Source organism: Sturnira hondurensis, unplaced genomic scaffold (assembly GCF_014824575.4).
Source record: "Sturnira hondurensis isolate 20B ecotype Veracruz unplaced genomic scaffold, ASM1482457v3 Scaffold0001872, whole genome shotgun sequence".
Lineage (NCBI taxonomy): Eukaryota > Metazoa > Chordata > Mammalia > Chiroptera > Phyllostomidae > Sturnira > Sturnira hondurensis.
The window spans coordinates 2,870,477-2,896,143 of record NW_028074503.1 but is presented as its reverse complement, the minus strand read 5'-3'; the positions used below and the strand labels follow the sequence as shown (position 1 = coordinate 2,896,143).

The 25,667-nt window shown below is 35.6% G+C and overlaps 1 protein-coding gene and 2 pseudogenes across 3 annotated transcripts in view; 2 read left to right on the top strand and 1 right to left on the bottom strand.

Moving 5' to 3' along the window:
* The window catches only part of RBBP8 (RB binding protein 8, endonuclease), a 112,327-nt gene extending 106,932 nt beyond the window's left edge, over positions 1–5,395 (bottom strand). For all 3 annotated transcript variants that reach the window (XM_037031857.1, XM_037031833.1, XM_037031867.1), the window contains exon 1: positions 5,178–5,395. The gene's annotated coding sequence lies outside the window, so the exon portion shown is untranslated. The remainder of the gene's footprint in view (positions 1–5,177) is intronic.
* A 4,121-nt stretch (positions 5,396–9,516) lies between these two features.
* Positions 9,517–9,725, top strand: LOC118980085 (cytochrome b-c1 complex subunit 9-like; annotated as a pseudogene).
* Positions 9,726–22,761: 13,036 nt separating this feature from the next.
* LOC118980078 (arginase-2, mitochondrial-like) lies at positions 22,762–23,921 on the top strand (annotated as a pseudogene).
* The last annotated feature ends 1,746 nt before the right edge of the window (positions 23,922–25,667 follow it).

The window sequence follows — 25,667 nt, the reverse complement described above, 5'->3', positions numbered from 1 at the left end:
ACCCTCCAAATTTGGACTTGTATGTTACATGAAAATTTTGTATAGAAAACCTCACCACAGAATTCTCTAAATTGCTTCAAAAATGTTTTGTTGAAAGCTATGCAAAGTTATTGATATTGTATTTCTCAGTGTTTCAAGATTCATTCAGAAAGTTATTAAAGTGTTTTGTGTTGGAAGGAAGATTTTCTCATTCCTAATATCAATCATTGTAGAAACTGTAGGTAAAGGACTTTCAAGGGAATAGAACTTTGAAACTAAAAATTTGACTTTTGAGTTATATTTTCACTTTGTCAGTAATAATAATTTCTAAGATAATAGTTTTATGATTGCTTTTAAGACTGTATGTCTTTAACATAATGAGTTATAATCTCTATTTCCCAGTTCATTTTTTGATGCATAGCAGGTTTGGTTGCTAGTCCTGAACTCTCCAAATTATCTACAGAGGGTCCCTGATTTAAGATTGTTTTAGGCTTTACAGTGGGAAAGTGATATGCATACAGTAGCAACACTACTTCAAATTGTGGACTTTCGTGGGGCTAGCAATATTCAGTACTATACTCTCTTGTAAGGCTGGTCAGCAGCTTCCAGTCAGCTATGTGATTATAAGGGGTAAGTAACCAATATTCTACAATGTGGTATTAATATTAAATGCATTTTCAATTTAGGATACTTTCAACTTTTTAGGGGTTATTAGGATATGACCCCATCATAAGTTGAGAAGCAGCTGTATTTATATAGAAACATTTAAAAATACCTTTGAAATTTATATTACTCCCTGCCCTCTTTTCAGTTATTTATAGTAATATTCACTCTAAATCTATGAAAATAAATGCAAGTTAAATACTAATTTAATGAGTAGTCATATAAGATTAAATTGTTTACATATATAGTAAAATAGTTTTAATAAGAATGTATAATTAGTGGGCTTAATTGGTAAGTGATACTTTTGTCTTCAGGTATATCATCATGTACATACAAGCTTTTCAATTTAAGATAAAGACAAAATTCATTTACCATGGATGTAAATTCAGATTATGTTATCAGCACAAACCTTATTTATACAGAGATTAAACATCTTTCCAGAAATTAAATTTGATTGCAAGAGCTCAATAAGATCAGTTTATGTTGTAAATGGATCTTGTTTTCGGTTCTAATATTAAGTCATAACCTATTTCCTGCTCTTGGGTCTCAGAATGTTTTGTCACACTATTCAGAACTCCACTCTGATGAATGACATACATTTCATAAATATCTTGCATGTGAACTTCATTCATTAGCTCCATCTCCTAATCAATTAATGACTCTGAGGCCAATTAATGTTATTGTTAGACAATGTTAAATTCTGTTCTGTCTTACTACACCCAATACATTTTGCATTCATTCTCACTGTCATTTGCTATCTAGGAAATGCAATATAATTTAATATTGACTACAATAAATTTAATTTGGAAGAGAATCTTTTGGAGGAAAAAACATATTCTACAGCTCTGAGGAAATAATTAAATTGCTGGTAGAGCATAATCTTAAGACCATATAGAAATCCTTGAACAACTAATTTGATGTCATATAAAATAATAAATATAAAATGCCTTTGAAAAACTCAGATGCTAGACACAGGTAAGATATAATTTAGTTTATCTACATCAAAGTTTCTTTTCTTACTATACATGATTAATTACTTACACCTTTTAATTGCCTTCATATATTACTCTCAAAATATGTTTAACAATGGCTTTGTGACTCTTAATTGGATTCCATTATATGGGTTTCTAATTTTTTTAATTTAATAAGGTTGAAATATTTTTCAATATTAAATCTGAATGCTTTTCAATCTTGCTGATTTAATTTTTATGTCTGTGGTAAAAATAAAATATATATATTCTAAGTTAGAGTTTGGCTTCTCTTACTGAAGCTATTTGTTGAAATTTATTATATATTCTATTAGTAGGGTGGAAAGAATATTGACATTTGCTGCACCTACTGCTGCACAGTTCCAGGAACTGTGTTGGGTGTTTTACACACAACACATCATGTAATCCTTTCAACAGCTCTTAGAGAGTAGTATTAGTTTCTTTTACTTATGGAAAAAGGAGAACTCAGAGGATTCTGTGATTCCTGAGGGTTAACTAGTTTGTAGCAGAGTCCGTATTCAAACCCATTTCAGTTTGGTTCAAAAGCCAACATATTACCCTCTCAACATACTATCCTTTCTCTTGCCTGTAAAGATAAGAAACAAATGGAAGTGATGATTTTCCAGAGCCCACTTGGACTGAACTAAATATACCAAATTTAGAAGCATCCCTCAGGTAGGATTTTCCCTGTGAAAACATAAGAAGATTGGGAAAATTAACATTTAATTCTAAGAATCAGAGTTGAAATTTTTGAGCCTTTGGTTCTCAAGCTTTCTGTAATCACATTTCCTTGGAATTCCTTAAGTTAAAAACATTTAAAGCATTTTTTAGCACTTCTGTGCAAAGCACTGTAATAAGAATTCACCCCTTAAATAATAAGTTCTATCACCTTTAACATGGCTTTTAAATTCTGCAGTTCTTCATAACCTTATTGAAATTTTCCTGCCAGTCCTAACCAAACTTTTAATGGCTTTTTGGGAAAAATCCTAAACTATATCCATGAAAGAGTGACAAAAATAATACAAAAATTTGTATGTACATCCATTCTAAGAAAATAAACTGTTGAGATACTTTAAAGCAATATTAAGTCAGAAAATGACAACAGGGCCCACAAATATAAAAGAATGTGAGGCCAATATGAACAAATGTGAGATACTCTTGTCAGTTTGACAACAATTTTATAACAGCATTAAAAGGTTAAGGTTTGAAATGGCAGTCACCTTCATTACCAATGGCAACTCCATAAATTCAACCACTATGCCAAAAAAGTTTGGGAGCAATAATGATATAGGTTTAAATATAAAAGCAAATAATTTCTTAGTTCAGCAAAGACTCATTAACAAAACACAAGTTTATGTTTTACAAATCTTTTAGGAAATTCAGTTTAGATTTCATGTAGCATTCAGAAGAGTCAGTGAAGGACAGTGAAAAAACTGTTAGTATAGGATGGTATTCAGGAAAGTGAGGTGTTCTACACTTACATTGTGTAATAGTGATTAGCTACATTTTGGGGCTTTTCATTCAACCCAAACATGAGAAGTTGGATTCATTAGTTAGTAGGAAACACATGAAGCTATTCAGGAAGGAAAGAGGTTACTGTTGTTAAGAAAGCTAGCATTGTTGACAAAAAGAGTCATTGTATGAAACTGTGGCTAGGAATAAAGACAAAGGAATGCATCCACAACTAGGCCTAAAGAATGAAAAGATTTTTAAATGAGTAGAATGGTTTTTGACCTGGTCCCTGAGACAACGTAGGGCTGTATAAAACAAACACATAAACACATACACATACAAAAACACAGACTCCTAATTTGATTGATACAGAATTATAGCCCTAATTTTAATCAAAACATCACAAGGTATCAATATTTAAATAAATTTATGGAAAGTACATAAAGTACATTAATAGGACTTTCATATATTTGAAACTGAAAATTCTATTACATGAAAATTGTAGAATCCCTCTCCAAAATGTAGTTGGACTTAAGTATTAAAAAATTTAAAAACCTATAAGTTTTTTATGAAAAGATACATCCAGTCCCTAAATAACTTTCCTCAAAGCCATAAACATAAAAAATAATAAATTATAATCCTAAATTAAGTTTCAAACAGTAAGCCCTGTATTTAAATACTATATGGTTTTAAAATTTTTATATTACTATATATAATAGATTTACTGGAAACATTAAAAGTATACTCTATTGATATAAACCTGTATCTTGCCTGAAAACTTTTGAAAATAGAAAAATTTAAGTAACTGAAATTTTCAAGCTATATTTGCCCCCAATTATCAGAATACAGTTTATGTTAAAAGAAATAAATTTTGGTTTGCTGAATCAGCACATTCCTTTCGAAAATTCAACATTACATGGCCTTTTAGAAATCTAGCTGAATTAGAATTGCCTTGGAGAATAGGATTAAAAAGCATCCAAAGGATTTCCCTGCAAAGAAAAATGAAATCTCGGCTGAATATTTATTCTTTATTAACATCCTAAAGGAACCCTTATAGTCTTTGAGTTTGACCATAATAACAAAGTGAGGATTCTAAGGACAATGAGAAGAATGCATCCATCTTTTTCAGCTCAAGGCAAAGTCATATTAAGATGGTCTACAGATAGCTCTTGATAGAATGTTCAGTATACATCTGTTTAAAAAGTTATTTTCCAAACAAATTCATATGTCAACTATTATGTGAAATTAAATGCCCAGAAGATTTGTGTATGGAATTCAGTCTGATGTTAAGGGGTAGGGAGGTATGCCAGAATACATCTAAAGGAACTGCAGCTTTCATTTTAAATGACACCAACTCCTAGAATAAATTAATTGGATCCATGAAAGATATAAAATAATAAGTTTAAAATATAAAGGAAAGGAAGATCCAAATTTTCTTTAACCCCCAAAGTTTTTCAGTGTAATGAAGCATGACAAAAAATCTATCTTCATTCCTTTCTGTTCAGCTCAGTAAGTGCTTTTGAGCTCCAATAGTTAATCAGTTACCAGATTCCACATCTTTGTTTTTCACACTCCTCAATTCTTGCTGAGAATTGTTCCTCTTAATGTACTTAGGACCACCAGTGAAGCCAACACCATTTTTTTTATGCTTTAAAAAAGCAATTATTATTTCATCCACAATTAGATTCACCATTTAAAATTGTTACCATGTAGCAACAGCCTATAAAACATAACAGTATATTATCACAGAAGATGATAATATTATCACAGAAGATGATAGATGACTTAAGATGAATTATTAATAGATAAAATATATTTAGCAAAATTATTCAACTCAGCTTTTAAAATGGCTGTAGCCATGCCCAACTTACAAAAAGTATAGCAAAAGTGTATAGTATACCAAATAACCTTTATCCAAACAAATCAGTGAACATATATGCAAGTGTTATAAAACCACATCTGACCAGCTTTACATAAAAGATATAATGCAAGTATTATCATATTAAAAAATATCTGTCTTCTTAAACATTATTTAAGTTAAGCTTCCAAAAGTGCAGAGAAAATTGAGATACATGAAAAAAATTATTAACTTACCCTTAAGTTTTTTTGAAAACCTCTACTCTTGGTCAAAAGCAGAAGGTGTTTCACTGCTGATTTTCCCGGAAGCTATGAACTTAAACAGCAACTCAACTGGAAGCCACCTCTTTGGATCGTGCTAGAGTTTGCTAGGCACGACTGCTATGTGGAAGAGTTTTGCTGCATCTAAGCTATATACAGTGTGCAATGGATAACCTAATATGCCTTTCATTTAACTGGCTGGGCAGGTTTCTGCAGACTGTGGAACATGGACTCAAACCAGAATATGTTGGCATAACAAGCCAGTCAAACCGGTTCTTCTGTAGATCTGGAACCCGTCTAACCAGTCTGCATCAAAGGCTAGCCCAACAAGCTGCAGCGGCTCAGCCCTGCTAAGCTCGTACAGGATGACTTATCCCCACCTGCCGTCAGCTTCCAACCAACTGCTCAGAATGTTGTAGCCTCCAGCAAAATAATTCAGAGTTCTAATGGGAGGGGTAGATCTGTGTCAGGAATAGCAAAGTCCATTGTTATAAGCCTCTTATTGTAGATACTTGAGTATCTTTCATCAGAGGTCGGTAATTCTTTTTAAAATGTAATTTAGGCTCTCTGAAGACTAAAGACTTTAGAGATTATCTACAATAATGAAGAATCTGTAATGCCTGACCTTTCTGCTGGTCTACTGGGCTCTGTTTGGTCTAGCATAGCCTTGAGGAAGAGGTTGATATTCCCACAAGAGTAGTGGCCCTAAAAGGTAGTAGGAAGGATTTTTAAAGGTTAGGGCTGACCGACATTTGCCTGGATGCGTCATCTTCCTTTCACTTAAATGATCCTCATACCATGTCAGTTTGAAATTGGAAAAACTTATTTCTATGTACTAGGGCAACTTGAAGAGGTTTTACTTTGAGTATTCAACAGTTGAACACAAAGAACCGATATCTACTAGGTGCCAGGAACTATGTCAGGCACAGGGTTGCAATGGTGAAAAAGACTAGTTTAGTAAGAGCTGGGAGGAATGTTCATGTTCCCAGTTAAGTATGTCTCGTAATCTTTTGGAAGGAAGGAGTTTGCAACATAAGGTCACTTTTTTTTTAAATCCCCACCTGAGGATATGTTAGAGAGAAAGGGAGGGTGGAGGGGCAAAGAGAGAGAGAGAGAGAGACATCCAGGTAAAAGAGACATTGACAGTTTGTCTCTTATACACATCCTGACCAAGAATCAAACCTGAAACCTAAGTGTGTGCCCTGACTGGAATCAAACCCACAACCTTTTGATGCACGGGACTACACTCCAACCAACTGAGCCACACGACCAGGGCACAAGGTCACATTTTGACAGAAATTGGTTTATATTAAAGGAGATCATATAAGATCTATCTTTACTCTCATAATACTTAAACATTTAGAAGCAGTGTTTTCTACCTACTGATGTAGTGATTCTCAAACTTTCCTGCCAACGTATCAAGTACTGATTAAAAACACAAGTTACTGGGCCCCACCTCCAGAGATTCTGATTCAGTAGGTATGGATGTTACCCAAGTGCTTAACAGTGATTATACTGCAATTGTAACAGGGGCCATAGGCCCATACTCCATGCTCAGCTCTTCTTTTTTGTACCTAATTAAAAGGGGTACATATTAATCAAAAGTTGCTATATTTATTTTTGTATCTCCACTGTCCAGAACACTGACACTTTGAAAGTATTTAATAAACGCTTGTTAAGTAAGTATATACTCAGCTCCAGGACTTGCTAGATCCGAGGGGAATCACGGCTAGTAACTATTATGTGAATCAAACTACATTAAGTACTGTAATTATAATAACTGAGGTAGAAGCACAGAAAAGGGAGCAAGTATGACTGAGAATGAGAAAGACTTCACAAAGGAGAAGGGTTTTAGAGACTTTCCTTTCTTAACCATGACCAGAGATTGCTATCTTCTGGTTAACAAAAGGCTGAGGGAACAATAAAAAGAATGCCTTTGATTTGATACAGAAATAAAAGTTTTAAGTACTTGAGGACACCATGACCTGAAAACTTAGTAATAAGATTATTTTCTAGAACAGGGCTCAGCAAATTTTTCCACAAGGATCAGAGAGTAAAAATTGTAGGGTTTGTGGGCCAGATTAAGCTCAAACATAGTAGCATAAAAACAGACATAAACCATAATCAATGAGTGGGTGTGGATGCATTCCAATAGAACTTAATAAAAAGAAGTGACAGGCCAGATTTGACCAATGGACCATAGTTTGCTAACCCCTACGCTAGAATGAAGCTTGTGAAAATTAAGATTGCATAGTTGGTTAGGAAAATGGCCTTGAGAGTCAAGAAGATTTGGGTTCCATCCCAGTTCTGTTTCATATTAGCTTTGTCATCTGAATCAGGCATTCACTTTATTTACAAAATGTGGAAGCAAGTAACTGTTGTTACTCCCTAGAGTTATGGCAAGATTCAAACAATTTAATTACATGAGGCTTTAATAAAAAATCTAGCACACAGCAAGGGCCCAATAAAGTGTCGGTTAAAAATAAAACTAGTTAAACATGGTAGTTAAGCATAGGTGTTTATATCCATTAGTTCTTAAAGCCTCATTAACATGACAGTAAAGAAACAAAACAGCAAGAGCTCTTTTTTAAAGATTTGTATTTATTTTCAGAGAAAGGGAAAGGGAGGGAGAAAGAGAGGGAGAGAAACATCAATGGTTGCCTTCCATATGCACAAAAGCAACCTGCAACCCAGGCATGTGCCCCAATTGGAATTGAACTGGGATGATGCTCAACCCACTGAGCCACACTGATCAGGGCAGCATGAATTCTTAAGAATCAGAAGGAATGAGAGAGATAGCCGAGAAGAGATGTCCACAAATTTTGGAAGAAGGACTAAGGATGGGTAATGACTAATTTAGTAGAATAAGGGAAGAAGAAGTGCACTTGCAATAATAAAAGCAAGTCTACCTTTGCTGTGGAAACAGAAAACTTCAGGAATTGGAGGCACAAGATAGCTTCAAATAGTTTTGGTGACTTGGCGGGGCTTTAAATGGGAGGATTTGTTGACAGAAGATAGGTAGGACTTGATTCACTCTGGGAGGGATTGTGCCAGGTTGGCTCTGGGCATGAACCTACCAGGCAGAGCTGAGGGTGAATGGTAAAGTATCACACCGAAAGCAATGAAATTCTATTTGTTTCCTATGGCTATTATAACAAGTTACCACAGCTTTAGTGGTTTAAAAGAATACAAATTTATTATCTTACAGTTCTGGAGGTTCAAAGTCCAAAATGGGTCTCACCAGCTACAATCAAGGTAGCAGCAAGGCTGACTTCCATTCTGGAGGCTCTGAGGGAGAATCTGTTTTGTTGTCTTTTCCAGCTTCAAGAGGTTGCTGCATTTCTTGGCTCATGGCCCCCTTCCATTTTCAAAGCCAGCAATGGCTAGTCAAGACTTTCACACATTGCATCATTCTGACACTGACTCTTCTGCCTTCCTCTTCCATATTTAAGTTCAACTGTGTGATACAAGATAATCTCTCCATATTAAGGTCAGCTGATTGTCAATCTTAATTCCATCTGCAGCCTTACTTCTCTGCCATGTGACATAACATATTCACAGGTTCCTGAGAGTAGAGTGTGCACATCTTTAAGAGACCATTACTCTGCCTACCACAGAAATTAACTCAAAATCTCTATATTAAAAGGTGAGATGTCCGGGTCCATTCTTCTGCTTGGTTTCTAAATGCTAGTAACCAGGTTCATACTCCTCACTCAGAAAGGAGGAAACTGGAGAATTTCTCTCCAAGAAAATCTTGAAACTTTCATCCCCCGAATGCAGTGGTTACTAACTAGCAATAATTCTGCCCACAAGGCCCATATGGCAATGTCTGGGAAAATTCTTGATTGTAAACAACTGGGGGAGGGGGAAGTAGGGAAGAGGTGTGCTACTGGCTGCTAGTGCAAGAGGCCGGGGTGCTTACTAAACACCTCAAAATGCCCAAGACAACACATCCTCCCTTCTCCTTGCCCTGCTCCCAAATAATTATCCAATTCAAAATGTCAATAGTGCCAAAGATGAGAAACCCTAGTAAAATATTAAGCCTACCAGTCAACATCACACTAATATAAATAAATAAATCCCACCTAGGCACACAGAGTTTCAAATCAGCATTTTCATGCTTCATTCTAAGAGTTTCTAACATGAAAAAAAAAAACAAAAATAAACCATTGGATAAAAAGAAATTACAGAAACTGATCAATATAGGGAGCATAATAATAAGCTCCACTTATATTACTATCTTCAAAGAAACAAGATACTAATTACATAAAACAAGAACAGAAGGCTATTTAAAAGTGGAACTTTTGGGAGAAACATGGCAGCTCCAACCTTAACTGGGAGGTTGTATTCCTTGTGATGCTGCAGAACCTCCCTTCCATCCTCATGGGAGCCCTGTTCTTCCAGCATCCCTTTGATTAAGGGACAGGCACAATCTATGAACACATCAACCAGGGGAAGCTGAGGAAACACATCAAACACAAGTACGAGAACTTGTTACTCAGGGGCTCCCGTCAAGGCCAGTAGGACCAGGCCCAGCTAGCAGCTATTTACTCAGAGCCAGGCGTCTCAGAGCCTGAGATGAGGCTCTTGTCACTCTCCATGGACCACTGTTGGCTATTGTTATGAAATGGCTTCACCAGACAGACTCTAACTTCTGCTATGTTTGAAGTATATTTAGTCAGAGTCATCAGCAAATAAAGGAAAATTGTCCATGAAAAAAAATGAAGTAGAAAATTTGGAAAATAGAAAAGATACTGGAAAGTAAAAATATGATAGTAATATGACAGAAATAAAGTAAACAGGAGTTGGAAAGCAGAGTTGAGGAAATCTACCAGAATATAAAGTTAATAAACTACTAAAGGATATGCTACAAAAGAAGAGTAAATTAAGAAATATGAAGACATGGAATTCACTTCTCTTTGCTTAAAATTTACATAGCCACCAGTCTCAAGACCACAGCACTATGTAGGGTCATTGTACACCAGAAAGTTATGAAGACTGTGATTTTTACTCCAAAATCACATTGCCTATGACTGAGGAAGGAATGAGAAAGGCAGGGAGGGAGTTACTAAAGGAGGAGAGAGAGACGCTAGGAAGGAGTGATTGGTTTTGGTATCAGATTTAAGTTTAAAAGATCTTTTTTCAATGCAGGTGTTAAATTCACTCACCACAGGTTAATGTTCAAAGATCATAAAATGAGGAAGGCGATCAAACTGTTCCAAGTACAAACTTGCACCTGCAGCCAAATGCACACTATGTATCTACAGATATTCATAAGTAAGGGTTTGTTTGCAACATACTATCCAACAGCTAGTGAAACCTGATCACTATGCAATTAAGAGCATGTTTTACCTGAATAAATCCAAACCAGGAAACCTCATTTTGAGCTTGCCTCAGTTACTCTCAGGGTACAAAAATGGATTAGTTAGTTAACATCCTAAGCCGCCCTTGCTTCATTTTCTAAATGAGGGTGTTTAATTAGATGTATTCTAAATATCTATTTAGCTCAGTATTTTTATTCTAAAGTTCTTTTGTGCAAGCAAACAGAGAGTTTGCAGGCTGTGGTGAAGAGAAGGGTAACCCAGGTAGAGTTTAGTGGTCTCATGAAGATTGTTAGGTTGGATTAAAATGCAAACCCCCCAACTCTGTTCTGCCTTTAATAAGCATATTTTAAATATAGAGACCTACATAGGTTAAAAGTAAAAGGATTGAAAAGGATACACCATGATAACACTAATCAAAAGACGTCTGGAGTGGCTATATTAATATCAGACAAAATAGGTAGTAGATAAGAGAATATTACTAAGGAGAAAAAGGGTCATTTCAAAAATGATAAAGGGGTTAAATTCACCAAGGAAACCTAATAATCCTACATAAACATGTAGGATTTTTATGTAGAATTATCCTCTAATCATATAAATAAAAAATGTGAAGCAAGCTGATAGAATTGAAAGTAGAACAGAACAAATTCATAAATATATTTCATAATTATATCTGGAGATTTTAACACCCCTTTCTCTTTTTTTAAGACCCCTTTCTCAATAATTGTTAGAATAAGTACACAGGAAATCAGTAAGAGTGTAGAAGACATCACAGTCAACCTACTTGACATAATTGACATTTGTAGATCACTTGGCCTAAAAACCACTGAATGCACATTTCCTTCAAGTGTAAATGGCACATTGACCAAGTTAGACCATATCCTTGGTCCTTAAAAAAGTATCCAATTTAAACAGATTTGAGTCATACAAAATATGTCTTCTATCCACAATAGAATTAAGTTAGAAGTCAATAAACAATAATATGTGGGAAAATCCTCAAATATTGGTAAACTAAATTACACACTTGTAAATATGATGAAGTAAAAGGAGAAATTAGGAAGTATTTTGAAATAAATGATGAAAACACATACTAAGATTTGTGAGGCAGATATATAGTTAAGTTCAGAATGCTCTAATAATGTAATGATGGTGGGTAAATCACTTAAAAAACTACTACAACAGTTAAAAGATAAAAGTATTAAAAATTACCATAACAATTTGTTAATGGATGCAGAATGTAAAAAGTTGTAAATTATAACATCAAAATCAAAATGTTGGTTGAGGGAGAATAAAAATGTGGAGCTTTAGTATGCATTTGAAGTTAAGTTGTTAACAGCTTAAAATAGACTATTATAACTATAAGATAACTCAAGTATATGCTGCCTGCAAGAGACTCACCTTAACTTTAAGGGCACATAAATAGACTGAAAGTGAAGAGGCAGAAAAAGGTGTTTTATGCAAATGAAAAACAAAAGAGAGCAGGGGCTGTTATGCTTAGACAAAATAGACTTTAAGCCAAAACCTATAAGAGACAAAAAAGGTCATTATGTAATGATAAAGGGGTTAATTCATCAAGAGGATATAACAACTGTAAAAATTTATGGCCCAACATTGGAGAATCTAAATATGTAATGTAAATAACAGATCTGAAGGGAGCGAGTGCAATACAATAATAGTAGAGGACTTCATGCATTCATGGTCAGTAAATTTATGATTAAAGAGCCAAGAATGTACAATGGGGAAAAGATAGTCTCCTCAATAAGTCATGTTAGGAAAACCGGATAGCCAGTTTTCCATTCACGCAAAAGAATGAAATTGGACCACACACAAAAACCAACTTGAAATGGATTAAAGACTTGAAAGTAAGACACAAAACCATTTCACTCCTAGAAGAAAACATAGGCATAAGCTGCTTGACATTGGTATTAGTAATGATTTTTTTTCAGATTTGACATCAAAAGCAAAGGCAACAAAACAAAAAAAAGTGGGATTACATCAAATTAAAAAGCTGCGTACTATGCTGTATATTTGAAAGTTGCTAAGAGAGTAGATCTTAAAAGTTCTCATTATAAGAAAATATTTTATAACTGTGTGGTAATGGGCATTGACTAGACTTGTGGTGATCATTTCACAATGTATACGTATAGTGAATCATTATGTTGTATACCTGAAACCAATAAAATATTACATGTCAGTTATGTCTCAATTAAAAATAAACTCAATGAAGTCAGAGACTATCTCTGCCTTTTTTCCCATTATACCTCCAACACCTGGCACAGGGTCTGCCTGGCATAGAGTCAGCATTCAATACACATGTATTGCATGAATTGAATCAAACTCTATTTGACTTAGTGACCTGGGAAAATTTATTCTTCTCTTTAAGCATTAGTTTTATTGTCTGCAAAATGAGGGTGATGGGCTATATACTTTCCAGGGTCCTCTTCAGTTCCAGAAGTTTATGGTTTATTTTTCTTAATCCTCAGTCCTACTCCCAATAACATTCCTCACTGATGGAAAAAAAATAGTAGGGTACTTCAATACCTTGCTTTCAACAATGGATATATCATCATACCAGGGAACATTTTGACTGTACACATTTGTCCAGATGGACCTAACAGATATATGCAGAATAGTCCATCCACATTAGACTGGATGTACCTAACAAATGCACATAGGATAGTCCACCCGGCAGCAAAATACACATTATTTTCAAGTGGACATGCACATTCTTCAGGATAGATCATAGGTAAGTCACAAAACAAACCTTAGAAAATGTAAGAAGATTGAAATAACACTATCTTTTCTAACCACAATAGTATGAAACTAGATATTAATAACAAGAAACAACATAGAAAATTCACAAATATGTAGAAGTTTAATAACATACTCCTTAATAACTAGTGGGTCAATGAAGAAATCAAAAGGGAAATTTTAAATATCATGAAACAGATGAAAAAATGCAGTATTTCTTTTTTCAAAAGTTATGGGATGCAGCAAAAGCAGTTCTAAAGGGGAAGTTTATATGATAAATGCCTACATGAAAAAATGTAACCTAATTTTTCATCTCAAGAAACTAGAAAAGGAACAAAGTCCAAAATTAGTAGAAAGAAGGAAATAACAAAGATCAAAGCAGAAATAAATGAATAGAAACTAAAAAAATGGAAAAGGTCAGTGCAACTAAACTTCCTTTAATAATTAAAAAATTTATAAACCTTTAGCTAGACTAGAAAAAGAGAAGACACAAATAAAATTAAAAATGAAAGAGGAGACATTTAACATAGAAATATTAAGTATCATAGGAAACTACTATGAACAATTATATACCAACAAAGCATGTAACCTAGAAGAAATGAACAAATTCTTAGAACTATACAACCTATCAAGACTGAATAATGAGGAAATAGAAAAACTGAGCAGATTAGTTACTAGTAAGGTAATTGACTCCATAATCAAAAACCTCCCAACAAAGAAAGGCCCCGGCTTTTGACCATGTGGCTTCAATAGTGAATTTCACCAAACACTGAAAGAAGATAAAAGAAAAGAATAAAAGACCAGATGGCTTTACTAGTGGATTCTACCAAACATTGCAAGAATAATTACTACTTATCCTTCTTCAACTCTTGTATAAAATTGGAGAGGAGGGAATACTTTCAAACTTATTTTATGTGGTCAGCATTACCTTGATACAAAAGCCAGAAAAGATACTACAAGTAGAAATTATAGGCCAATATCCCCAATGAACATAGATGCAGAAATCCTCAAAAAACACTAGCAAACAGAATTCAGTACTACATTAAAAGATTTACACACCATGATCAAATGGGATTTGTTCTTGGGATGTAAGGGTGGTTCAACATGCAAATCAATTAAATGTAATATTAAATGTAATATTTAATATTAAATGTAATATGCAGTGATTAAATGTAATACACTGCCTAAACAAAATGAAAGATAATCATATGATCATTTCAATAGATATAGAAAAACCATTTGATAAAATTCAACAACCTCTGATGATAAAAACTCTCATCAAATTAAGTATAGAAAGAATGTACCTCAAAATTAAAAAGATCCTATATGACAAGTCCACAGCTAACACCATACTCAATGGTGAAAAGGTAAATGGTTGTCTTCTACATTTAGGAACTAGACAAGGGTGTCCACTCTCATCACTTTCATTCAAAATATTACTGGAAGTCCTAGCCAGAGCAATTAAGCAAGAAAAATAAATAAAAGGCATCAAAATCAGGAAGAAGCAAAATTGTCTGCAGACCTTAAAGTATCTACAAAAAAAATCTGTTGGAACTAATACATGAATTCAGTAAAGTTTCAGGATATAAAATCAATATATAAAAATCAGTTGCATTTTTATACATTAACAGAAAACCAAAAGAAAGACAAATTAAGAAAATAATCTTCTTTTGAATTGCATCAAAAGAATAAAACACTTAGGAAAAAAATTTAATCATGGGGTCAAAGGTGTGTACACTAAAAAGTATAAGATATGGCTGAAAGAAATTGAAGAAGACACAAGACCCAATTAAATGAAAATATATCCTATGTTCATGGATAAGAAAATTAATATTGTTAAAATGTCCATCATACCCAAAGCAATCTACAGATTCCATGCAATTTCTATCAAAATTCCAATGACATTTTTTTCCACAGGAATAGAACAAGAAATTCTAAAATTTATGTAGGATGACAAAAGACCCTGAGTTGCTGAAGCAATCTTGAGAAAGAAGAACAATTACCACACACGCTGCGATTTCAAACTATATTACAAAGCTATGGTAATTGAAACAGTGTGGTATCAGCATAAAAACAGACACATATATCAATGGAACAGAATAGAGGGACTCTGGAAATAAACCTATATGGTTTATTATTATTGGTGCATATGGCAATTAATTTTCTACAGAGGAGCTGAAAATATACAATGGGGAAAGGATAGTTTCAATAAATGGTATTGGGAAGACTGGACAGCCCCATGCAAAAGAATGAAAATGGACCACTATGTTAAACCATATACAAAAATCAACCCAAAATGTATGAAAAACTTGAAGATAAAGCCTGAAACTATAAATTTTCTAGAAGAACAAATGGGGGGCAAGCTCCTTGACATTGGTCTTGGCAATGATTTTTTGAATTTGACATCAAAGGAAGGGCAACAAAAGCAAAACTAAAGAAGTAGGACAACATCAAACTAAAAAGTTTCTGCACAGCAAAGAAAACCATCAATGATATGAAAAGGCAGCCTATATAATGGGAGAAAATATTTGCCAACCACATATTAGTAAGTGGTTAATGTCCAAAATATTCAAGGAACTCATAACTCATAGCATAAAAAAAAGCCAGATAAAATATGAGCAAAGGAGCAAAGGACCTGTACAGATATTTTTCTTAAAAGAGACATGCAAATAACCAACAGGTACATGAAGAAGAGTTCAACATCACTAATCATAACAGAAATGATTATCAAAATCAGTGGGATATAATTTATTTGTTAGGATAGCTATTATAAAAAAGAGGTAAAAACTGGCTATAATGTGGAGAAAAGGAAACTCTTGTACATAGTTGGTGGGCAGGTAAAATGATACAGCCAATATAGAAAACAGTATAGAAGTTCCTTGGAAAATTAGAATTTGAACTACTATATGATCCAGCAATTCTACTTTGGGGTATGTATATCCAAAGGAAAATAATCACATCCCAAAGACATATCTATACTCCCATGTTCATTGTAGCATATTGACAATAGCCAAGGTATAGAAACAACGTAAGTGTTCACCAATGAACAAATAGATAAAGAATATATATATATTACTCAACGTAATATAATATACATACATATGTGTGTGGACACACACACACACATTGGAGAATTATTCAGCCATGAGGAAAAAGAAAATTCTCTCATTTGCAACAATCTGAGTGAAATTGGAAGGGAGAGAGCTAATTGAAGTAAACCAGACAATGACAAATACTGCATGGTATAACATATGGGAACTAAAAACAATGAGAGATGAATACATAGAAAGTAGAATGGTGGTTCCAGAGACTACGGGACTGAAAAAATAGGAGAGGCTGATGAAAGGATAAAACTTCCGGTTAGCTATGAGATGAATAAAGTCTGAGGATATAAGATATAACATGATGACTATAGTTGATAATTCTGTATTGTGTATTGAAATTTGCTAAGAAACAGTGTTCTTACCAAAAACAACAACAAAAACAAAAGCAAGGTAAATGTGTGAGGTGATGAATGTGTTAACTTGATGGTGGGAATCCTTTTACAATGTATATTTTTATCAAAGCATCACATTGTACACTTCAAATGTATTATAATTTTTTGTTAATTATGAGGGCTGGCCTCCAAAATACTGGAATTATCTTCTGAAGGGCAGACCCTCTGTAGTACACACTTCCCCGGCTAGGTGAGTATTCTAGGATCCCCATCTGTATCAGTGTACCAGCTGGTGTTGTTGTGAGAGGCTATGTTCACCTTCAGTGAATAGTTTTTGAAGACTCTTTCAGCGTGTTTACCCAGTTCATGATGGGTGATTTACAAGTGCACCTGCCCATATGGTACTGAGTGTTCAGCAGTTTTTGACCCAAAATGGCATGACCCCCGTGTCCTACCTAGGACATTTCCCTAGTCACCTGATCTCACCCTGAGTAACCTTATTTTTGTTTCCCTGGATGGAAAAAGTCCTCAAAGGGAAATGTTTGCTGATGTGGAAGAGGTGAGACAAAAAATGGGAGAAGCACTAAAAGGCATCAAAATCAACAAGTTCGAAAACTGTTTTAAGCAATGGAAAAAACCTCTCAGTAGGTGTGTTGCATTGAATGGAGAGTACTTTGAAAGTGACTGAAATTTAAACATGCAAGAATAAATACACAATTTTTTATAAATAAATTCTGGTTTATTTGGGTTCCCTATCATATATTCAGTATAGCTTTAAAAAGTCATCAACATATCCCAGATCATTTAGATTTTCTCCTGTATAATTTTTTAGGAGTTTTATGGCTTTGCATTTTACCTTTAGGTCTATGATCTATTTTGAGTTAATTTTTGTGAAGGGGTAAGTTCTCTGTCTAGGTTCATACTTTTTACATGTCCAGTTGTTCTAGCACCATTTCTTGAAAAGAATATTTTTGTCCCATTGTATTGCCTTTGCTGCTTTGTCAGATATGACTTGACTATATTTATGTGAGTCTATTTCTGAGCTCTATCCCATTCCATTAATCTACTTGTTTATTCTTCTGCCAATACCTCACTGTCCTGATTACTGTAGTTTTATAGTAAGTCTTGAGGTTGGGTAGTGTCAGTCCTCCAACTTTGTTCTTCAGTATTGTATTGGGACTATAGCTTCTTTATAATACCTAATATTTTAGTGAGCTTGTCACTTGTAAAAATTTTTGTATAGTAACTCATTGAATTTTCACAAAACATTATAAGGTAGGTACTGTTTAGAGGTGAGGAAATAGTTACGGAGATATAAACAACCTAGCTCTAGAACTCTGTGTTTAATCATTACATTATTCTTGTCTTAGATGAACAAGCCTTTGATCCTTGAATTGAATATTATTATTATAGATTCTGTTATTTAGCTGTTTCTGTTTATACTTGTTATTGTTAAGGAGATACTTTTCAAATTCCTTTTAATAGACTTCTGGCCAAGATGGAGGCATAGGAAGACATACTGTGCCTCCTTGCACAACCAAAAGGACAACAACAAATTTAAAAACAAAGAATGACCAAAACTGACAGAAAATCAAACTGTATGAAAGTCTGACAACCAAGGAATTGAAAAAGACACATTCATCCAGACCAGTATAAAGGGTGGAGATAGGGAGACAGGCAGCTGGGCAGACAGGATTCAAGGCAAGGCAGTGGCTAGAGGACTGGGGCAGGCAAGGTAGCAGCTGGTGGCCCCAGTGAGGTAGTGGATTGTGGACTGGGCAGTCCCACATTCACATGCAGATTAAACCAGGAGGAACAACTCAGGGGAGCAAGATAGACCACACGACCCAGAGTTCAAGTGCAAGGAAATAAAGCCTCAAACTTCTGATTGAAAACACCTGTGGGGATTGAGGCAGCAGCAGGAGAAACTCCCAGCCTCACAGGAGAGTTCTCTGGAGAGACCCACAGGGTCCTAGAATATACACAAACCCATCCACCTGGGAATCAGCACCAGAAGATCCCAATTTGATTGTGGGTAGTGGAGGAAGTGGCTGAAAACTGCAGAGAGTGGAGCGAGCAGCACTATTCCCTCTGGGTCTCCTCCCCAACATACAGCATCACAACACAGCAACATGGGTTGCCCTTCCCTGGTGAACACCTGAGGCTCTGCCCCTTACTAGGTAACAGGTGCACTGAGGCAAAAAAAAAATCTTAAAGGAGAGAATCTTAAAAGCAGCAAGAGAAAAGGAGACAGTTACCTACAAAGGAGTTTTCATGAGACTATCAGCTGATTTCCCCAAAAAATCTTGCAGGTGAGAAGAGGCTGGAAAGAAGTATTCCAAGTCATGAAAGGCAAGGACCTACATTCAAGATTGCTCTATCCAGCAAAGCTTTCATTTAAAATGGAAGGGCAGATAAAGTGCTTCTCAGATAAGGTGAAGTTAAAGGAGTTCATCATCACCAAGCCCCTACTATATGAAATGATAAAGGAATTTATCTAAGAAAAAGAAGGTGATGAAAACTATAAAAAGTAAAATGACAAGAAACTCACAACTGTCAAGAACTAAACCTAAAAAAAAAACCCCAAAATACAAACTAAGCAAACAACTAGAACAGGAACAGAATCACATAAGTAGAGATCACTTATGAAGGTTAGCAGTGCAGAAGGGGAAGGAGGAATAGGGGAAATGGAAATTCAGGGATTAAGAAGCATAAATGGTAGATACAAACTAGACAGGGGGAGGTTAAGAATAGTATAGGAAATGGAGAAGCCAAAGAACTTATATGTACGACCCATGGACATGAACTAAAGTGGAGGAATGTGGGTGGAGGAGGCTGTGCTGGACAGAGGGAAATAAAGGGAGGGGAAATGGGACAACTGTAATAGCATAATCAATAAAATATACACAAAAAAGAAGCAGAGACAAAGCTGATGAAGGTCTAATCTAAATTTAGTCTCTTCCATTCTTTTAACTTTTCATTTTTGAAATAATTAAACATTCACACAAAATTATTAAGATAATACAGAGTGGTCTCACACACCTTTCACCCAGTTTCTCCCAATAGTTACATCTTATAACTACATTTACTCAAAACCAGGATAGTGATATTGTCATGTTCTGTGCCATTTGATCACTTGTACATATTCACAGAGCTACCACCACAATTAAGACAGAACTATTACCACAAAGATCTCTCTTATGCTCCCCTTTATAGTCACAAGCTCCCTATGCCATCCCTAAAACCTGGCAACCCCTAGTTTGTTCTCCATCCCTATAATTTGGTTATTTTTAAGAATATTATATGAATAGCCCTGGCTGCTGTGGCTCAGTGGATTGAGCACCAGCCTGCAAACTAAAAGGTGGCTGGTTCAATTCCCAGTCAGAGCACGTGCCTGGGTTGCGGGCCAGGTTCCCAGTAGGGGGCACATGAGAAGCAACCAGAGATTGATGTTTGTCTCTCTCTCTCTCCTTTCCTTACCCTCTCTCTAAAAATAAATACAATTTTTTTTAAAAAAGGATGTTATATAAATAAAATAATATAGTATGTGTCTTCTTCTGATTAATGTTTTTCTTTCAGCATAATGCCCTTGAACTCCATCCAAGTTATTTTCTGTATCAATATGTAGTCCATTCCTTTTTATTGCTAAGTAGGATTCACTGATACGGATATACCACTGTGTACTTAACTAGTCACCTATTGTAGGACATTTGGGCTGTTTACAGTTGGAGTTATTACAAATAAAGCTGCCATGAACATTTATCTAAAGATTTTTGTGTGAACCTGAGTTTTCATTTCTGTGCCATAAATGCAAGAAGTATGACTGCTGGGGTTGTAAGTTAAATATACGTTTGTTTTTTTAAGAAACTGCCAATTGGTGTTGCCACTATTTTTTAAATGTTAGCTGTTATAATAGATGTGTTAGAAATATCTCATTGTGGCCTTAACTTGTATTTTCTTAATGACTAGTGACGATGAACATCTTTCCACACATTTATTTGCCGTACGTTATTAGCCTCTCCAGTGAAGAGAATGTGTCAAGGTCACCTTGGGAGAAGATCATGCAGGATGAGAAATAGTGTTATTTTTTTAATATTTTAAAAATAAAAATGTGCAGTATTTTTATTTAGTCAAAAATGGATAACCAAAATAAAAGATATGGAAGTATGAAGGACAGACCATACCGATTGCACATAGTAAAACCTCCTGAAAAGATCCTCTATTCATCTCTTTCTCTCAAAACTCACCCCCTCTGGTAATTGGCCACATCTTTTCAACCTCTCCTCTTTCTCTTCTTCTTTGCAGCCCTACACATCAATCTGTCTCTCTTCTTCTTTCTTATAAGAAGCAAAGCATTACTTCCTTAGCTTCTCCCAGCCTTTTTCAATATAATTTCAGAAAAAGGAAGGGTTTGATTGTGACAGTTCATCCTTTGAACCTTAGGGGGGGACCTAAATTTCATCTGATTTGCAAGGTAACCTGAGGAAAGAAGAGTTTTACAAATCAAAAGAGATAAAAAGGATGCCCTAAAGTTTCATTGGATTTCAGTATATAGTAATGTATTTCTGTCTATTTGCACCCAATTAAGTGCGTTAATGAATTACTAACCTAACCCTTGCATGACGGCTTTAAAGGGGAAGTAACTCTAACATGAACAAAGCAAGCACAACACCAAACAACTAGAAAGAAATACAATCTGTTATGTTCCTCATTGACCTATATTTTTAAAATAGTAACAACAGTATAATCAAATCTGGCAAGAAGCCAGACAAAATAATTTTTAATTACTTTTAAAATTATTTTAAGTTAAAATTACTACTAAGGATGATCTTTATTGTGCATTGAGATGTTCCTAGAAATAGATACATGCATGTAATTTATAAATAAATGTCAACAGTCAAAATGATTTAGAAGCCACTGGGCTAGCACATCGGTAGCACTGTTCTTTTCACCTCTCTCACCTTGTCCTACCCACTGTTAGTCTCTTCTTGTGAAGGTCAGGCTGCTGATATGAGCTCCTACCCAGATCTCTTAAGTTCCTAAATTTCTCTGTTCTGTCTTCCCCCAAGGTACAGATGTTTCGAGGAAATCTGGCCTTGGGTGCCAACTCAATGACTTGAGTCTGTTTTTCTTTGCCTCAGTTCTGGATAGATTTCTGAGTTTGCTTCTCACATTTTAGTCCCTTCTCTCAGCTTCTAAAGGGCCCAGAGATAATCTCCTAGGTTGAATATATTCCATCACTAAGAGCTTAGTACCCACCCACCTGTCCTCTATCCAATACTTAGGAAAGAGCNTCTTGTGAAGGTCAGGCTGCTGATATGAGCTCCTACCCAGATCTCTTAAGTTCCTAAATTTCTCTGTTCTGTCTTCCCCCAAGGTACAGATGTTTCGAGGAAATCTGGTCTTGGGTGCCAACTCAATGACTTGAGTCTGTTTTTCTTTGCCTCAGTTCTGGATAGATTTCTGAGTTTGCTTCTCACATTCTAGTCCCTTCTCTCAGCTTCTAAAGGGCCCAGAAATAATCTCCTAGGTTGAATATATTCCATCACTAAGAGCTTAGTACCCACCCACCTGTCCTCTATCCAATACTTAGGAAAGAGCCTGGCAGCCTATGTGTCTGGAAAGAACTAAGAACAGGGCAGAGAATGCCAACACCTACAGTTCTAGTGAGTCATTTATAAAAACTGGCTCTGAGGATAAAATTCTTAAAATCCAAAATTAAGAATAAAGTTTATTTATATGTATTTTAAATAATAATGTATTACTTAATGGGAATACCAAGAACCTGTACAAAGTACCAAGTGCCCTCCCAATAGAAAGAGATACACTTAAAGTGATACTTTTTGAGTCCCACACTCTGTTGGCCTCTGAGTTCCTTCAAGACAGGGATCATACCTCATCTTTGTTTCCCCAGGTCTAGCATTAAAAATAATGATTAACATTACTTTAAAATAAATATTGCTATTACTTTTTAAGCATTTACTATGACCACGGTCTTGCTAAGCACATCACAAATGCAGGGTGGGGCAAAAGTAGGTTTACTGTTATTTGCATGAAACATAATACAATAATTGGGCATTCAGGCAACAAGCTGCACGGAACAGCCTGTCACTTGGTACATCCCATGCTGCCCATAATCTCCCTAAGAAGCAGCTTTTCCCATCTCCAGACTCAAGTGCATCTTTGTCCTCAGAAAGTCCATCCACTTGTGGCTATAATTGGAGCCCCACTGCATAAGCACAGAAAAGAAAAGGAGTGGAACATGGTCCTGCTGCTGTAAGAAAAGCTGGATTGATGAAAAGGCTCTCCAATTTGGACTGCTGTCGAAAAGACTTTGGAGACTTGAGTTTCACTGCAGTAGCCAAAGATGACTTCTTCAACAACCTGACAATGCATCCTCACCCAATGGGCCTGGCCAGCCAGGAACTGGCTGAGGTAGTTTGTAGTGCAGTGTCAAGTGGCTCCAGCAGTGTCACAGTGAGTGGGCACCACAGCCTGGCAATTTGTGCCGTTAGTGGCCATGCCTGGCACTACCCAGACCTTTGTGTGACTTGGGTTGATCCCTATGCTGACATCAGTGCACCCCTCACCACTTCACCTGGATGTCTCTCTCCATGAACAGCCAGTTTCATTTCTCCTTAGAAGACTATAGGACCAGGGACCACATCTCCCAGGATTTTCCTGGAACAACCCTTCTATCTCCTCCCCAAGTATCGTGTGTATTGATCTAAGAGATGTAGACCCCCCCTCTTGAACATTTTATTTAAAAGAATTATGATATCCAGTATTTTTCCATGAGAGGCATATAGGTAGGCTTGGTATCCAGAAGGTCATGGAACAGTCATTGGACCTGCTGATTGGCTGAAGACAAAGACCAATGGCTATGAGTTTTAATATTGATGCAATTGTCCCTACACTGGCTCCAGCCACCAGAACACCAGTTGTAGGGTGACTGACCTATGGAGAAGACATGTATCCAGTATATTAGTGAGGATATACACAATACAGGGCTGCTGTCAGCATTGGATCTTGTTGAAGTCAATCCTCAGCTGGCCACTTTGAAGGAAGAAGCTAAGGCTAGAGCTGGCTGCCAGTGGATGTGATTGCTTCAATTTTGCTCAGACAAGGAAGGGAGGACACAATGTCTATGACCAACTGCCTACTCCCAGCTCAGCACATGAACTAGGAAATGAAGAACTTGTGAGACTTTAGAAAATACTGTATACTGACACATGTTCATCACAGTGGGCATTCCAGAGTTGTGATGTGTTTGAGGGGACAGATACGACATGGTCACCTGGATCAATACTGCCCTAATGAAAACATTTGTATATTCTCACAATTGTAAACTTTCCTTTCCCTTTCCATATTGGTGACCGATGATACTACTGTAAATGTATTTGGTTCTTTGCAGTTCATAGGGTATAATATGTTGGAGTACTATGTAAATTTAAAGAAGTCATAAACATCATTTATTACACTGATTAAAAAAAGAACCCAATAATTAATAAATAATAATACAAGAATAAACTCTGTGTTTGGCATACTCACAATTCTACTTTTTGCCCTACCTTGTAATAATTTAATTATCCCTCCTTATGGATGGAGACTCTAAGCTCAGAAGCCCAGTAACTTACAAAAGAACTCACTCCTAGTATAGATTGAACTGGGATTTGAACCCAATGTTTCATAATTTTGAAACCCTAACTCCTAATAACTATACAATGCCAAGGAGGTACGAATTGGAGGGGTAGGGAGAGATATAAAAGCTTGCCACTGCTTTTCATGCCAGAAGTAAGGGCATGTTGCTACTTAGAAAATGTGACTTCCAGCCATGTTTCCAGCTAATTACAACTTCTCTGGTGTTAAAGACACTGGCCATGACATCCTCAGACAAAGGAAATTTGTTTCTAACATATGTCACAGAAAAAAATAAGTTGTAGTGGCACAGGTATAAAGTTCAAGAAAGAAATAGGAAACATACTTTCGAAAAGGTAGCTGAGTTTATGTTTCCTTGGGAAGTCTAGTTATTATTGCTGGCACATAAGATGAAGCTATTTTCAAAGTTCATATCTCCTAATTTGGCACAAGGTATCATTTAAAGGAAAAAACTACAGATGGAAAAAAATCACTGCTTACAACAGCACTCAGAACTGGAGTGATGCAATTTTCAGTGCATGTCTCCTCAAGTTGGAGAATTCATTAGCACCTATGTAGCACTTAGGTAATTTGGGACAAAGCAAGTTGCAATATTTAACCATAAGTTCATTTTACTTTGTAGTTCTGGAACTTCATTTTAGAAGCTTAAGTACACCAATTATTTCAACATTAAATAAACTACTCATTTCAAGTTCTTTCTTTTTAAAGTCTTGATCAATCATAAAATTTTCTAAGTAGTAAATTTTCAAAGATTAATCCTACTATTGAAGTTAGTTTTAGCCATAACAATTGGAAAATATACCATATTGCTGCTTTCTATTCAATTCTAAATAAATATTAATTTACACTGGTCTTTTAATGGTAGATAGTATTTCAGGTAACCGACCAGTTCTTGCTCTCACTTCTCTGGCAACACGAATGGGCCCCATCAGCCCAATGTGTAATCACGGGTGGATGTCTAATCTAACTTCCACCAATCTGATTCTCCCTCCTGGAGATCTGGGATTGAAACCTAACTGCAATCAGCTAAATTTGCCTACTTAAGCTGGGTTGCTGCAAGGGGCACTTTTTTCTCCCCCATACACACTAAGAAGCAAAAATAAGAGAGGCAAAAATGAATTATCTTACTGATAAATACCAGTGCTATGAGCTGAATTATCTCCCCCCAGTAATTCATATATTCATATATCTTAACTCCCAGTACCTCTCAATATAATTGTACTTACAGAGATGCTCTTTAGAGGAGTAATTAAAATGAAGTAATTAGGGTGGATCCCAATTCCATATGACTGGTGTCGT